At 51.1% G+C, this 16,565-nt stretch overlaps 1 protein-coding gene across 2 annotated transcripts in view; it reads left to right on the forward strand.

Moving 5' to 3' along the window:
- PSD2 (pleckstrin and Sec7 domain containing 2) overlaps positions 1 to 16,565 on the forward strand; it is a 75,151-nt gene that overhangs the window by 15,309 nt on the left and 43,277 nt on the right. Inside the window, exon 1 of one of the 2 annotated variants that reach the window (XM_021531867.3) lies at positions 4,580 to 4,949. The exons of the other annotated variant lie outside the window; for it this stretch is intronic. The gene's annotated coding sequence lies outside the window, so the exon portion shown is untranslated. Of the gene's footprint in view, positions 1 to 4,579; positions 4,950 to 16,565 lie in introns of those variants that run through there. 2 annotated transcript variants of the gene reach the window in all.

Consider the following 16,565-nt stretch of genomic DNA (forward strand, 5'->3'; position numbering starts at 1 on the left):
GCAATGAATTAACTGTTACATAATGCAGAGACCTAGAAGGCTAATCTGGAAGAGCAGTCAATGAAAATTATGTTTGGTGGCATTAAGGACTATTAGGGAGTGTACATGTGTGTGTGTTTATATGCATGTATGTCAGAAAGAAAATAAATGCTGCATGGTTTTAGATGAAGCTGGCAAAGACTCTGCTCTGATACTGAAAAAAATAAAAAAAGGTGTCCAGTCAAAGAGAAAAGCAGCCTGATGGGTCCCTGTCCTGCTGAGGGGATGGAAAGATGCTTGCTCCATCAGTAACCAGGCAGCACATTAAATGACAAGTGGTAAACTGAAATGTTTGTACATGTCTAGGAATAGAAAAACTACCTTGAATGGTTTCATGTATGGCAGTACCTGGGTGTTGGGGAAGGGTGTGCCCAGAGAAGCTGTGGCTGCCCCATCCCTGGAAGTGCCCAAGGCCAGGTTGGACACTCGGAGCAGCCTGGGCTACTGGAAGCTGTCCCATGGCAGGGAGTGGAACTGGATGGGCTTTAAGGTCCTTCCCAACCCAGTCCATCTATGATTCTATGAAGTTAGGCCAACAAAATAGGATGGCATTTGTTTAGGTGAGATGAGGGATGGCAGAGAGGGGGAGACTCCTAACACTGGGGTATAATAAAAGACGGAAGAGATGCTGCAGACCCCTTGTAGTCAGAAGAACACTTCCTCTGGGACCTCCAAGGACCTGCTCACTCTCATCAGTTGCTGAGGATACAGTTTTCATACACTAAATGTTACTGAAATTAGGACAAGTCAGATGCTGTGAGTGGTCAGGTCTGCTTGGGGAGCTGATTTTGTGTCAGCAATGGGTTCTCAGGAAGACAAGTGCAAATTCATACACTCAGAAGCCCCTGTGGGCAGAGGAACGATGGTGTTTTGGAGGACAGTGACTCATTTGAAAGTTCCCATGAAGGAAGATGGAGAGTGAGCAGAGTGCTCATCCAGCACCATCAATCTTACCTTCTGCCAAAAGCTGAAATGCCAGGAATGATGACTGTCATATTCCAGGCTGGGATTTCCCAGGCAGAAGTGCCTACACTGGGCAGGGAATCAAAATCCTCCATGGCACATGGAGATTTCTTTAGTGTGGGCAAGAGTGGTGACTAATCCCTGCACAGGAGATGAGTGCACACTGTCCTTGGGACTTCCAGAGGGCTCTGGTGGCTGTGCTGGCCAGGCCAGCACTCAACTCTGACTCCTGGCCCAGCAGCCAGAACGTTATTGAGGAGCTCAGAGGATGAACTGTGGTGTAGAAAACCAGACCCCTGTGGAGCCCTAAACAAGTTTCACTTGAATGTATATCCAAGCTGGTCACAGCCTGGAGGGAAAGAAAAGCTCCCAGGGGAACATTCTTGAAGTCACTGTGTAGGAAGAGCCAGTGGGGGCAGGGTGACCCCAGACACAGGATTGAGGTGCAGCTCCTGGGCTGGAGGTGCTCCACCTGTGAGTGAGTTTGCTGTTGGACAGTCTGTCTCAGGGTGAGGTGTTTGGTGCAGCTCTCTGCCTTCTGCCTACACCTGTGTCAGCCCAGCTGGATGCAGAAATTCCAGGTGTGGACCTTCTGGCCACACCTTACCTCCAAGGACAGACATCACCCAGGACAAAGAACTGATCTCAAGTGTAGGAGAAATGCAGACAAAGGCTCTCAAGGACTGGCCCTTATTCTTCAGAGGGGCTGTTATCCCCCTCCCCATCCCCCTGTCCACACCACCTGCATGAAGCAAGGCCCTCATACAGATTTCTCCTAATTATGGCCTCCAGCAAAGTGGCTTGTACTGAAAATTAGTGAATCCCAGCTGGAAAATCCAAGGGATTTCCTGAGACAAACAGCTGTGTGAGGACAGAGAAACAGGCTCATTCCTGGGTACAAAAGAACACCCGTAATAGTTTAATAATCAAAACTGAGAAGGTTTAACAGCACCCAGAAGTGTCCTTGTGTGCCACAGCAAGGACCAAGAGCAGGGCATGCCTGGAAAACTCTTTGTAATGGGGATTCAGCACTTCAGAAGCAAAGGCATTAAGCTGCAGTTAAGGCACTTTTTAAATGGTGAGGGAAGTCAATAAAGCCTGTGGGGCTGCAGGGTAGGTGGTCTGGTCTTCTCCACTCAAAGGGGGAGCAGAGTCTGTGGAGCTGCCAGCCTTGGAGCTCAGGTTTGGTGGATCCCATGGGCCTACAGGAGCATGAACCCTCTCAGGACCACACGCTGCTATCATTTATCCAAGTGTCCCCCTGTGCCCTCAGCCTAGCTGGAGCATTCCCATGGTCTGGATGTGTAGGCATGTTTACCTGTGGTGCCTGCAGTTCCCTGCTGCCTGGCAGGCTCACGGGGGGTGCTTTGGCTTGTTTGGGGGTTTGAGGGGTGGCCCCCCTGATGCTGGGGTGGAGGGAGGGTGTCCTTGTCTCAGGATGCTCCCTCTTCCTCAGAGAACTCATGTCACAGGTGGCAAAAAATCCAGACAGTTCAGCAGCACACACAGAATCGCTGTAGTTTAGGAGTTTTCTTAATTGGAAGAAAATATTATGACATATTGGAGGCACCTGACAGAGATGTAGCAGGAGAAATCTCTGTACCCTGTTGCTGTTGGGAATGCCCAATCAATGACAGGAACAGGCTCACCGCCCTGCCAGAGGGAGGAGAGGAGGTGTCTCCCTGAATCCAGCTGTTGATACGCTCATTCCAGCAGCAGAATGATTGATAACACAGTTATTTGGAACCCACTAGTGGATATATTCTTAGAAACTAGAACCTCGTTTTCTCATGCTGCAAAATGTCATTTCCTAGGACTGCCTGAGCAGAAATTGGATTTTGTTCCTTGCCTTCAGAACTGAACAGCACAACAGACTGATAAATATTGATTGTGCTTTTATATATATATATATATATTTTTTTTTTTTTTTTTTTGCTAAAGCACCCTTACCTAATAATTGTTTGATTACAAATACATTAGAGATGATCAGAAAGAGCAGCAGGACAGACTTTTATGTTAATCAAATCTCTTTGATGAAGGGAACCTGTGGGAGGTTAGAAGCCCCACACCTGGATTTGCCCAGCTTCTTGGCTGTGGCTACAAGGTCCATTTTTGTGTCTCTCCAGCACAGTAATCTTCACTCAGGCTTGCATTTGTTGGAAAAGTCCTGAGTATAGCTGCAGGGTGCTCATTACATGGTTCATTACCAATCCTCTCCCTGGCAAACAACCCTGTGTGCTGTGCTGGGGGTATCCCTGCTGGAAGGATCTCTGGCCGTGTTCTGCTGAGCTGCTCCAGGACATTATTTCACCTGATGGCTCTGCTGCAGTGTTGAGATGTATGGCTGTACGTTGTAATGGTATTTTTAATTTGGGATGTTGGGAATTTGTCTGCTCATTCAGAAATCTGTGTCCCCTGGAAGGAGTTTTCCAAGAGACAGGGGTCTAGGGAGAGGTTTTCTCCTTGGAATCAGGAAAGGGATCTGGGCAGACACCCAACCCTTCTTCCTCACCCAGAGCTTTGATGGGGCTTGGAGCACCCTGGTCTCGTGGAAGGTGGCCCTGCCCATGGCCTGGCCTGGAACAAGGTGGTTTCAGGTGCCTTCCAGCCCCTCTGTGATCCTGGACCCCACATCCCTGCGGGGCAGTCAGGGTGCAGATCCTGGTTCCTGTGTGCCACAGGACATGGGTGATGCCAGTAGAGTGTGTGCCAGCTCTGGGGGAAGGATCCTTGTAGCTGGCCACTGTCCCAGCTGGCCCAGCCTAAGGGACCACTGGCTTGTGTTCCAGCTGGGCAATGTGACCCAGAGAGCACCCAGCACCCCTCATCTGTGCACCCACAGAAACCCCCATTGTATTACAGCCAGCAAGAGGCCAAGGGACAGTGTTTGCCCTCAACACTGCTCTGTTAGTCTGGCAAAAGGGCCCTAAAGCAGGAAAAGCCTTGTGTCCCTGTGCCTCTCCACCCCACACTGCATCCCCAGCCCTCTTGGTGAGCCAGGTTCCTGGGTAAGCCCGTGGGCATGCAAGAGCTGTCAGGATGGAGATGTGTCAGTGGTGCTGAGCAGCACCAGGTCAGCCCACGGTGCTGGGGGAGGCTCTGGGGGCAGCTTGGCAGGCACAGGGACAGCATTGCTGCTGGAGTCTGGGATGGGATGGGATGGGATGGGATGGGATGGGATGGGATGGGATGGGATGGGATGGGATGGGATGGGATGGGATGGGATGGGATGGGATGGGATGGGATGGAGCTGCAGCAGGTGGGAGTGTCCAGAGGTACGGAGCAACCCAACCTGCAGTGCTGGGGTCTGCACCAAGGTGGGTCCTTGAGGCATTTCCAGTGCTGCACGTCTGCGTTTGGGAGCGTATCGGTTGTTAAAGATACCAAGAGCGTTTGGCAGGATTTCAACCCAAAACTTCAAGCCAGTGTCAATTCGCAGGGTGAGGATTTGCTGGCAGGAAGCAGAGCAATCCCTCAGCACCCTGCAGGTGCCCGTGGGGGGACAAGCCCCAGCTCTCCGGGGACATCCCTGGCAGCTCCTGCGCTGCCAGCGGAGCCTCCCAGCCAGCGGCGGCTCTGCTCCTGCCAGGGGCTCTGCCGGGGGCTTCGCCAGCCAGAGCTTTATTCCATCCTTTCCCTGGTCCATTCACCATGGCTCACGCCTCCTCCCCCTCTGCCCGTCCCTCCCACCCTGCCTGCTGGATCCCCAGCAGTCTCTCGACACCTTGGGGGAAGGCTGGGAGGTGTAACCATCGCCAGCGAGCGAGGGAGAGCAGGAGAGAAGGGAGAAGGAAGCCAATAACGGGGAGGTCTAGGAAGGTGGCGGAGGGGGAGGGACGGGGCCACTCCTCCATCGGTGGGACTGCAGATTATTTTGCATGGATTGTTGAAGAGAAAAGGGAGCTGCATTTGTGAAGGGACCAAAAAACAAACAGCTCGTTGCTCGGGTAAGTGCCAATGCGAGCTCCCGGGCTCTCATTGTCATGCTGTACATCGATCCCCCCCTCCTATTTTGCTTAGTTATACTGGGTTTGATTCTTATTAGGATTATTTGATGCATCAGCTGTATGCTTCAGAGGCTGGAGACTGACTGGTACGTGTGTGTGTGTGTGTGTGTGTGTGTGTGTGTGGGAAGATGCCCATTCTCTGGATATACACTGACACATTTTTCCAGCTCTCAGTGTGGTGTCTCATTCGCAGTGTTACCCCAAAGCGTGCCGTACATGCACACACAAATGGTGTTTGCTGCTCCTGCCTTTAAAATCCACTCACACACGCAATTATTGAAGCTGAAAATTAAAGGGGGGTGGTTCTTAAATCACAGTCCTCAATAGTAGGGGGCTACTTCTCTTTATCCTGAGCCTGACACATTCAGTATTATGTTTTATAGCAAAGCTACATTTAAAGATCAATTCGGCAGTGGTTATTGCATCCAAATTACATGGTTGTCATGGAGATGGTACAGAGAAGCTGAAGTGATATGACTGCATCTGGACTGGAGTGGGGCTTCGCTGCCGAGTGAGATCCTGCCTTGCCTCCCGTGTCTTTTTGTCTCTGCTGGGTTACAATTTCTTTTAATCTTGAATGAAGCGGTGCCGTATTAGAGGATTTAGAGGTCGAGCTGCTGGGAAGGGTGTGCGTTCCCCCCACTCAGCACTGGGTTATTACCATAATTGTTCTATTAACGTCTGCGTCTCCCTGAATTTCTTCCACAAGTCTGGGAAGGAGGAAGGCGTGAGAAGGACAGATAGTTTTCTGCACACAGCCAGGGCTGGGAGTACTTTCTGAAAGGATACCTGCCATGCCCACACCTCCCTGCTGGCTCCCACACCTTGGGGGACAAAAGGGAAAGGATGCTCTGGTTTTAGCCATGTTTATCTTCCATTTTGCTGCCTCAACTTTGAGGATTCAAGGAGCCAGTCACCTGCATGTCACTGTGTCAGGGGAATGGATTTTTTAATTATTATTTTTTATTATTATATTTGTTTGCTTTGCAACCGGTAATATGGATGTGTTGGCAGTTGGGAAAGAAAATCCATAATTTATGAGAATGAAATTTTCCTGCCTAAGGGTAGCTAGAATACAAAGAGTATATCTGTGGGAAGGGCATGTTGTATGTTACAGATGTGTATTTCTCTAGCACCTGGGAGTAAATCACACTATTGTGCTCGTCTTCATTATTTTGGGTGTTAGGCTGGCTTTAGTCAATATTTAATCTAAGCTCATTGTGTGTTCACACAATAAACATGCAATTTGGAGCCTAACTTTACATCTCTAAAATGCTTTGGGAATGCATGTGGCATTGTCTCCATAAATGCAATTTCACCCTTTTCTGTGAGACCAAGCCTATTGTGGGCATGTAAATATAGTAAAAGGCACTGGTGGAAGCAAGCCCATCAGAATGGCAGTGTTTCTCTAATTGTATCACTAAACATAAGACAGAATTAATTACTAGGATAAACAGAGCTTTGTAGCTCTTGGATCAGGATAATATTTGCATGGAGTTCCAGGCCTGCATTATAGTAGCTGGCATTATGGCTTTAATTCCCCCCATGCCAGTAGATAATGTTTTTAGCCAGGAGTGGAGCATATTATCATTAGATATTTTTGCTTTAAAAATATGTTAAATCCCCATGTCCTTGTCAAATTGTACATTGCAACTGTTCCAAAGTCTGTGATTCAATAGGATTTTTCTTAATGTGATTTTTCCCATACAAGTCCAAGCAAACAATGGATAAAGTCTGAAAGTGGGTGGCCGAGTCCAGAGGGGCAGTCAGAGAGAAGGCTAATTCACAAAATGGATGGTTCTCATTCTGTGCCTTTTTTCCCCCTAAAAGTTAGGCACAAGTAGAGTTGAAGTGGGTGGTTTTCCCTGGAGATCCCTTTAGGGGTGTGAGGCTGGAAGCCAAATAGTTCTGCATTAATACTGAGTTGCCTCTTCTCTCAGCACATTATCACTCTTCAGCCCACCCTAGTATGTGGCTGGATTATTCTCTGGGGAAACTGAGGCTTGGCATGGTTAAATGACTTTGCCAAGGTGACAATGGCAGTGTTGGGCAGGGGACAGAGGAGCTCTGCCAGGAAAAACCTCTGTGTGACCACCAGGCCTGTTCCGTGTCCTGCTTGCACGGGGGAGGTGGTGATGGGGAGCAGCAACTCCAGTTCATGGAGACCACTGAGGCCGCTCATGAGAGCACCACAGAGGGTGGCAAGAGGGACTCAAGCACTTTCAGACCAGCTTCTGAGGTGCCCAAGACAAGGACTTACCCTCAGGCTGTCGTCCTTGTCTGGCCCATCACGTGGCTCTTCATATGAAGCCCTCACAGGTGTCTTGGCTTTCTGCTCTCCCCACTGGTGCTCCTCACCTCTCATCTCCCTGCTGAAATACCCTGAATTGCTCTCCTGGACTTCAACCCACAGTACCATCGCTTCTCTGCTCTCCATCCCACCACCTGACACCTTTTTGTCCTCTTCCTCCATGGGTTTTCCCAGCAATGAAGTTCCCACCATCCAACAGCTTCACAAGCTTCCATGCCATGGGTTTGTGTGTTCTGTGCCTGTCCTGAGGCACACAGTGCTGGGTATGTCAGGCCACCATGTCAAAGCAACTCAAGGGAAAAGTCTCCTTTGAAATCTGAAATTGCCCCATGCAGTGTCCGTGGTTCTGCACAAAGCTGGAGCTGGTCCTTGCTGCCAGAAGGAAATGGATTCCTGTTAAATTCACACACAGGCATCTCTGTGTGGCCCTGCTGACTGGCACAGGTCGGTGGAGTTGCCAGAAGGATGTTCCCTGGGCTAGGAGGGAGCTGTGGCTACTGCCAGCAAGGTGCTGAGGGAAATCCTTGGAGACTGAGTGTGAGCAGCCCCTGGAGTGGGTGATCTCCTGGTGGAAGTGGCCACATCCCTTGTGGGTGCTGCTTGCTCTGCTACCTGACAGTCTCTGCTGTGCACACACCTCTTTGCCAGATTTGCTGGAGGTGAAATCATCCTCCTTGGATGCCTTTCCCAGGGATGTGCTGGGACAGAATCCATGGGAGGCTCAGTGCATCCAGGCTCTCAGTGGCTGGATGGAGCCATAGGGGTGGTTCAGGGGTAGATTCTGCACAGGAGGCTCGTGGTACTTCCTGGTGTGGTTAGGGTGTGGGGTAACAGGGACAGGGTCAGTTCTGGCTCACTCCCTGTTTCCTGTGACCCTGGGCAGGTGGGGCAGGCTGGGCTCATGGGGGAGAGGCCCCTGTCCAAGCTGGACGGTGGCCACCTCTCCCTTCATCCTCACTGCTGTGCTTTGTGCTCCTGCAGGAGCTCCAGGAGAGGCTGAGATGCTCAGGGAGGTCCTTCCCTGCAGTCCACAGCCCCGACCCTTGCTCAGCTCCCGGGTGGGGACACTGGTGATCCTTCTAGAGCAAACACTGCCCATCACTGGATCAAGCCCAGTGCTCCCTCACTTGCACCAGGCAGGGCCAGAGGGAGTAAGGAGCTGCAGGCAGCCTCAGCAGACATTCTGCAGCTGAGCCCAAGCTCCTTCTTGTACTCTCCATGCTTTTTCTGGGCTCTGGGCCTCAGCCTAGCATTGGCCACATGACCTACCTCTTCACCACCACTGCTCACATTCCCTCCAATCCTTCCCCTGGCTCCTTCTCAGCACCTCACTCCCCTCACGGTTTCTCAGCTCTGTGGTTCTGAAGGTGGAAGAAGCAGGGCAGGCAGGTGTGAGACTGTCAGCTCTCAGGCTGTTTGAAGGAACCGTCCCCACATCCCCACGTCCCCATGTCCTGGCCAGGAGCTGTGCTCACACTGGGTCCCAAAAGAGGAGACCTCACCTGAAGGGATCTTCTCAGCACCTCTCTGAGGTGCCATGGGAGCTGCTCAGGGTGTCACCTCTGTGTGCCACCAGCCTTGCCTCATCTTCTGCTATGTCCCCTTCTTCTCTGAGACGTGCTGGATGGCTCCCAGCAAAGCTGGTGCTCTGATGCCCTGACACTGGTGGCTGCTGTGACACACCTCATCAGGGGCAGGGAAGGGGCAATGCTTCCTTCCAAGTAGGATGGATTCATCCCAGGATTTTCTGCCTTCCTCTGCAGGATGGGACATGGTCTAGTTCCAAGGAAATCTCCCAAAGCACCAGTCTGGCACTGGTTTTGTGTCTCCTGCTCTCCAGCTCTGCAGAGGCCCCCAGCGTCTCTGGGAGCTTTCCATGTACAGGGCCATGCTGGGGACAGGGCTGCTCTGTGACCTTCAGGGTGAAGTGTTTGCTGGGCTGGGGCTCACAGCTGGATTTGGTGTCTTGTGTGGTCACTGCCCATCCTTGTGTCCCTCCAGGCGATGCAGCTGAGCTCCCCTGGGAGCTGCCCTGTCTCTGTGGCCTTGCTGTGGCCCTGGGATGGAGAACTGAATTCCCCCTCAAGACAGAACCTAGGAGAGAAATCCCAGTGGTGTCCCCTTTCTGGGGGTTAGAGCATGTGCCTCTGAGTTCTCCTGATCAACATCAAGCAGGAAAACTGACATCAGACCCCAGAGCCTGATACACTCACGGTTCACCAACCATACTGAAAAACCCAGGGAAAATAACGTGAGCCCAGCCTCCTCTCTGGCTTCTCCTCCCCCATGTGCAGTTGTCTCTTTATTGTTTTCTTGATATTGAAAAACAAATTTGACCCAAATATAATTTTCTTTTAAATCTTTAAAAAATTGTAAGATAGTAGGGAAATGCTGTGATACCAAACTCAATTGAAGGGTTGCATTTTTTTGTTTTCTGGATTTGGTTACATGTTTCAAAGTCAAGGCATAAAGCTCAGTTCTTGCAACATTTTGTTTGTTTGTTTTAAATTCAGCTCTTCAGTGGTTTCAGCACAAGTGCATCACAACTCTAGGTAAGGTCTAGATGGACTGTAATCGCAATTTTCAGCAAGTGAACAATTTTTCCAAAAAATTTCACACAGTTCTAGGCAAAAGCCTCATAGAGGTGGAGATAGAGCTCCCTGTGGTACCTTCCAGTCTTCTTCCAGCACCTGACCCAGAACTGGCTGGTCTGAGGCCAGCTCAGGGAAGCATCAGGTGCTGCCATGCAGAGAGCAGCAGCTGCTGCCTGCATCCTCCTGCACAGCAGGGCCTGGGATCTCTCACAGAGATCTCTGCCCACTCTGAGCATGGCCACTGCTGTTGGCTGGTGCTGACACAGGAGGAGAGGAAGGCCCTGGCCTAGTGGAAGGTGACCCTTTGGAATGAGGTGATCTTTAAGGTCCTTTCCAACCAAACCATTTGGGGATCTTGTGGCACCTTCTCCAGGTCACCCACAGCCTCTCCCCACTGCATCTCCTAAAGCAGCATCTCCTCACTGCGTGTCCTGGCTCTTCAAGGAGCATTTGGACAACACTCTCAGGCACAGGGTGGAATGGCTGGGCTGTCCTGTGCAGGGCCAGGAGCTGGACTGGATGATCCTTGTGAGTCCCTTCCAACTCAGGGTATTCCATGGAAGACAGAGCTGGCAGCCTTGGATGAGTCCTGCCCTCAGTGTGACATGAGACACCACTCCCATCGCTGAGCTCACCTTGTGTGGAGCTCTGCTCCTTCCCACATTCCACATATTTGCTCCTCAGACAGGCCCTGGTACCCAGCCTGTGGGAGTGGATGGAGCAGAACCAGGCCCCTGGAGCTTTGGCAGTTCTGGGAACAAAAGCAAGCAGGCTGTGGGTGCAGCCTGCCCAAGCAGGACACAGGCACGGGGGAAACAGAAGGGGTTTCTGGCCAGAAGGGGATACATGATGCAGAGGAGTTCTGCTAAATTAAAAATATATATTTGTCTTTACTGGTACAACAGAAGCTAGGGGAGCAGGCAAGAGGAAAGTGAGAAAGCTTTATTTAATTAGATTATAAGGCCCCAAAGGCTTCAGGCTCATACAAAAATGAATTGATTTTTGTAATTGAGGATGGGGTTTCTGCCAAGTGCTGCCTTAATGAGTATTTAGGTTTTGCCTCCTAGGTTAGCAGCACCAGGCAAGGGCAGCTATTCAAGCCACTCCTCACCTGAGTCCTGAGCTTGGAAACAGGAGCTGCCTGCCTGCAGCTGGGAGTGTCAACCTGCCTTTCCAGGAAAGGACATCGTGTGTCCTTTCAAGGCAGTTTATCCAGGTCTCTTGGTATTCCCTCAGCATGAAATCCCTCCCTCTTGCCCAGAACCCAGGAGGCAGCTTTCTCCATGCATGGGTGTGGAAACTGAGGCATCAGATAATCATAAGGTTGTTTTTCCTCACAGAAGTAGAGAGAATTCATTTGCTGCAGCAGCTGAGGCAGTTTCCTTTGGTGGCTTTTCTAGGGGCTGGTGGGACAGGTGTGTGGCACTGGAGCCCATCCTGTCCCCCCTGCCTGGGGAGGTGCCTCTCCTGTAGATGATCCCTAAAGCACAGCATGGTGAGAGGGTGTTTGCTGCATGCACAGCTGGGACCTGGGAGGGCATTATCCCTCACCCCAAACCATAAGACTGTCTGGAAAGAGCAAGAGACTTTTATCCCAGACTTTTGGACCTGCCTCCTTTCACCCTTCCAGGCTTCCTCCAGAGTCTTTTCATTTTTCCATGCAAGAACAGGGAGAGTTCAGTGTGCAGAGGTTCAGGATTTCCTGCGTGCCCCAGCTGGGGTAAGTCCAAGAGGAGGTGATTCCAAAATGCTTGGTGGGAATGTTGCTCCAGAGCTTCCTGGGGACCAGGAGCAGAGTAGCAAGGTGAAAGGCAGGAGGTTTGGATGTGCAGGATCACAGCAAGATCACAGCTTGATAGCAACACCTAAAATGCAGATGTGTTACTATTACTGCCATCAGAGCAGGGGAGCAGAAAAGTGGCCACAAAATTCCAGCAGCACCCGGTAGATGAAGGGAATGGTTCTGTAGCAGAAGCCTGAACTTTATGAGCTGGATATTTCCTGAAGGCAGAAAAGCAGGAGATCCACTGCTCTCCAGCTAACAGCACCTTGTGGGGACACTGTCCCTTCGATTGTGCACACTGTAGCAGTCAGAGATCCCCAGTGTCAGGCACACAGCTGCAGTTTGCACACTTGTCCCCTGCAGCAAACCCGGCTGCCACTCCCCGTGTGCCACTGTGGCATTGGGTCACCGGGCTGAGCAGCACTCAGCTCCTGAACCTCTTTCTTCTCTACAGCACACTTATTTCTGGCAGACCCCTCTGGCCTCTCTGTGCTTCACTAAAGTCTCAGACCAGCACGTAATTCATCAGTTCCCAAAGCCACTGTCTGCTGCCCAAATGCAATGATGGCTGAGGAACAGGAGGAAAGCCCTGAGAACACCTAAAGAGTCTGGTCAGAGGCACAGTGACCCCACTGCAGGCTGGTGTAGCAGCTCTGCCCTACCCTTGCACAAAACCTGGTGCAGGGCATCTCAGAGGTCGGGAGAGCCTTTTGGTCCAGAGCAGGTGTGGTTAAAACCCTGTCCTGGTGCAATTACATCATCCTGATGAGCTTTTTGCTCTTTTGGTAATTCCCCTGAGGAGAAGCAGCATCCTTGTCCCTATAAAGCACCTTTACATCAGTCCAGGGGTGTGCCTGCTGGAGTCCTTCCTCAGGGGAACCCCGCTGCTCTCACCACGGTTACCCAGCACATCCATGAAGGGCAGGTCCAGCCTCTGCACAGGAACTGCAAAATGGCTCCACCAGGGTTTCACTTGCACTTTCTGGACAACTTGCTGTGTTTTCAAAGCAAGTCAGCTTCAGCATTTCAGGCTGCTCAGAGGCATCCATGCTTAGGGAGGCCAGATCTGGCCATGTCACAGTAAGATGTTCCTGTGGAAGCCCTTGCAGCCCCGGGCTGTTCAGCAGGGCTGGGCAGCAGCCCCGTGTTTTTCATGTGGGTGTTTGCAGCAGAAGCATCAACCTGGGGCTGCTGTCCCAGGCTGGGGGGCAGAGAACAGCAGTTGAATCCTTCTGCTTTAACAAAACTTCTGATGCAGATCAGACACAGCCTTTCTGCTGACTCTGAACCCTGGGGGCTGAGCTCAGCTGGAGATGTCTACATTTGGGTGAGCTGACTTTCACTCAGAGTGCTTTTCCATGTATTCAAGCAAGTTCTGGTATACCCAAGTTCTGAGCAGCATCTCCTGTGCCATGTTAAAGATAATGATAACTCAACACATCCTAATAGAGCAGAGAAATCCTTCTTTTCCTTCAGTGATTCCATCCTAGCCTGTAAGTTCTCAGAATAAAAATGCAATTATATTTTCTGCCATTTCTACACCCTGCTGAGTGCAGCCTGGGAGACTGAGCAGACAGAACATCACTACACAGATGTGATGGACCCATTAAAAATGTAGGTGTGCCCCAGACTATTTTTCCTTCAGTGAAAGATGCTGGAGGAAGGAGAGAGTGGTCATGCTAGCTGCAAAAGAGACACCCTTTACAGAGAACAGAATGAGTGAGAAACTCCTCCAGCATGGAAGAATGATGAACTGTTGGTGCCTCCTTGGTTTTCTACAGCCAGCAGGCAGTTTTTAGAAGATTGGTGATCATCTGTTTGCCTTGAAAATATTTACTTGGCCCATGCTTTTTATATAGGAATGTTTTGTGCAGTTTTGAAAGGAAAAGTGGAAATTATGGACTAGACCTGCCTGCTGAGGTGATCTTATGGGTGAAGTATTCACTAAGAAAAGGGCTGATGTTCACATCCTCATCTGAGAACAGTGGTTTTCCTACATCATTGTCCTGTCTGTTCCCCTGTAGTGGCTTTCTCTCTCCACTTTGCCTCTCAAATGCTTTGATGTGGTCCTGGTGAGGTATTAAAGTCCCTTCATATTAGATCTCATGTTCTGAGGCTGTTCCCTGCAGGTCCTCTGGGCAGACAGCTTTATGCCCAAGTGGAGCTGCTGACTTTAGTGGAATTGCCACGTTTCGTGCCCTAACACCCTCTAATCTCAGGCAGGGAAGTTTCAGCCCTGTTGGCTGTCAGCAAATCTTGGCTGAGTCTGTGTTTTCAAGCCAAATAAGTGCATCTCAGTCTGATTTGGGTGAGGGAAGCTGCTCTTCCTTTCCCTTCCTTCACTGAGATGGAAATAGAAAGTCCCCCCTGGTGTGACAGTCACCCAGCTGTCCCCTCACAGATGGATGACTCGCCTCAGGTCCAGAGTGGACACTGGTTGATCCCATGTTCCTGCTGAAATCAGTCAGAGCAATTAGTCCTATCTGGACTCTCCATCAGCCTTTTCTGGACTCAAACATCTTCAGCAGTCAAGTCTCTGCTACCTGTCCATGGGTGCCTTGTACAATGCTCCTGGTTTGGAGGCCAGCTGGCATTGCAAGGCTGACATGGTGACACCCAGGAGCATCCAGGAATCCTGAAGCAGGTGATGTGCACAGAGCTGTGCTGGCAAGTAGAAATCATGCTTAACTGAGGGGCAGGGAGAGCTCTTTGGAGAGCAGGGCTGAGTCTGCTGGCAGAACAAGGACCATTCCTCTCTGCCAAGGGAGCCTGGTCACCCTCCTCACAGAAACTGAAGTTTTACCTGGAGATGGTCCAGGGTGGAAATGCAGAACTTTGGAGATCTCTGTAGTTGTATATAATGACATTCACAATGCTTGCTGCTCTCTTTCTCAAAGGAGGATCTTCTCCAGTTTCCAGAGTGGCTCTCTCACTCACACTAATGCCAGCAGGTTGTTCCTGATGGTTCCCTTGGATGAAGAAGTGCTGTGTGGAGTGAATGGGAGATTTCACACTCTCACTGATGAGTGAGGAGTTATCTGCTGTTGCAGGTTGCTGGATGTCAGCTTTGGACACCATCAGCTGGCTCCAAACCGTCTTTCTCTAATGTCAGAACCCACAAAAGTCCGTTTGCTGTCATCCTCCTCTCCTGATGGGTCTGGGAGATGCTCAGGACGACCTTGCTCCCTGCTCCTTGGGTCACACTGGCTCCCAAGGAGCCCAGAGCCAGTGCCCAGCCATCTCTGCACATTCTGGACTCACAGAGCTGCTGGTCCCCACATCCCCTGGGCTGGAGCCATCTGTCTGCACACGTTGTCTACCAGCTTCTGTGCTCAGAGGATCCCCATCAAAGTCTGATGTGTTACTGGTCCTCATCTCCGAGGTTTATGGATGTGTTGGAGTGTGAAGGGAGTTTGCCTCCCTTCCAAAACTCCCTTGCATTCTGCAGTACTGGATTCCATCCCTCTGGGTGCTTCTCCCAGGGGACAAGCAGGATGGGCTCGCCTGCTGCTTCCTGAGATCTTGCAGCGAGGCGTTGCATGGGCTTAGTGTAGACAGACAGCATGGCAGGAATTTCCTTTTCTGGGGTCTGAGTCAGCTGCCAGCCCTGTTTTATTATTTTGGGTACTGGGAGAATGTGGGGAAGGAGGATGAAGCAAAGGGAGGGAAAGAGGGGAAGAAACTGTTTCCATTTATGGGTTATGAGAAGCAGTTGCAACTCTTGTGGATTTTTATGGAAGGTAACCCTGGCTGTGGGGAAAGCTGGGTTTTCATGAATTCAATTATGATGCTGCACAGAACTGAGTGGAAAGGCCCCATAAACATATTTTTATATTAAAAACACTGAACCATAGAGACCATCAGACTATAAACTCCCCTTCCAGAGAAGGTGAGCACCAGAGCAGAGAGGCACAGGTGAGGATGGAGCCAACTCTGAGCTGAGCCTGCAAACCCTGAAAACTCCTGTCTTGAGCTGGACTCAACCCAGCATGGACTGAGTACAAGCTGTTTGTTCTGCACTAGGGTAAGGCTGGAGCCACTGGGACTCACCTGTTACCCAGAGCAGGCATCCTGCTCTCAAGCTCTTCTCTGAGCTCTGGGAGCTGCCTGGATGTGGGCTGCCTGGGCACAAAAGGCCTCTGCCCCTTTTCTCCACTTTTTCTCCCATGCCAGGAAAGAGCTGGCTGGAATCCTTTGGTGTCCCTGTGATCCTTTTACAGCTGCAGGCTTGAGGTCTGTGCCGTGGGCTCCTGCAGCAAACAACCCACTGAGTGGGAGCATTGTGTTGGAGAGGCAGGAACAGCATCCCTTGGGAGCTGCCCTTCTCCTCCTTCCCCCAGGATGCAGCAAAATTTGCCCTCCTTTGCTGTTCCCTCTCTGGAGGCTCCTGGTTCTCTCTGAGCCACGGGAGGATTCCTGTGGATTGCAGTGGGTTCCTGCAGGAGCAATCCACAGGGAGCCCTGCAAGGTCTGCAAGGGTGTCAGGGTTTTTTCTGCAGGAGGAGGATCAGACCCCTGTGACTGCAGCAGGATCTTTGTCCTCCCACAGTCAAGCTGAGAGGCCCTGGGATTTGTATTCCAAGAAGATTCCAGACCTGACATTCTGGAACACAACGACATTCAGGTCCATGCTGATCCACATCCGGGACCTTCTGCCTCAAGCTCACACTTCTCCTGGGAGACCCATCAGCTCATTGTCCCTGTGCCCATTTTTTGTGGAGTCTTAAGTGACTCCTACCACGTCACCAAGGTGTAAAGTGAGGGTGCAGACCCATGGAACCACAGCTTTGGGAAGGTTGGAAGAGCCCACAGGGCTCACCTGGTGGCACCTCCCTGCTCCAGCAGGGCCATCCCAGAGCTCAGGGCAC

This window comes from Lonchura striata, chromosome 15, assembly GCF_046129695.1.
Source record: "Lonchura striata isolate bLonStr1 chromosome 15, bLonStr1.mat, whole genome shotgun sequence".
Classification (NCBI taxonomy): domain Eukaryota; kingdom Metazoa; phylum Chordata; class Aves; order Passeriformes; family Estrildidae; genus Lonchura; species Lonchura striata.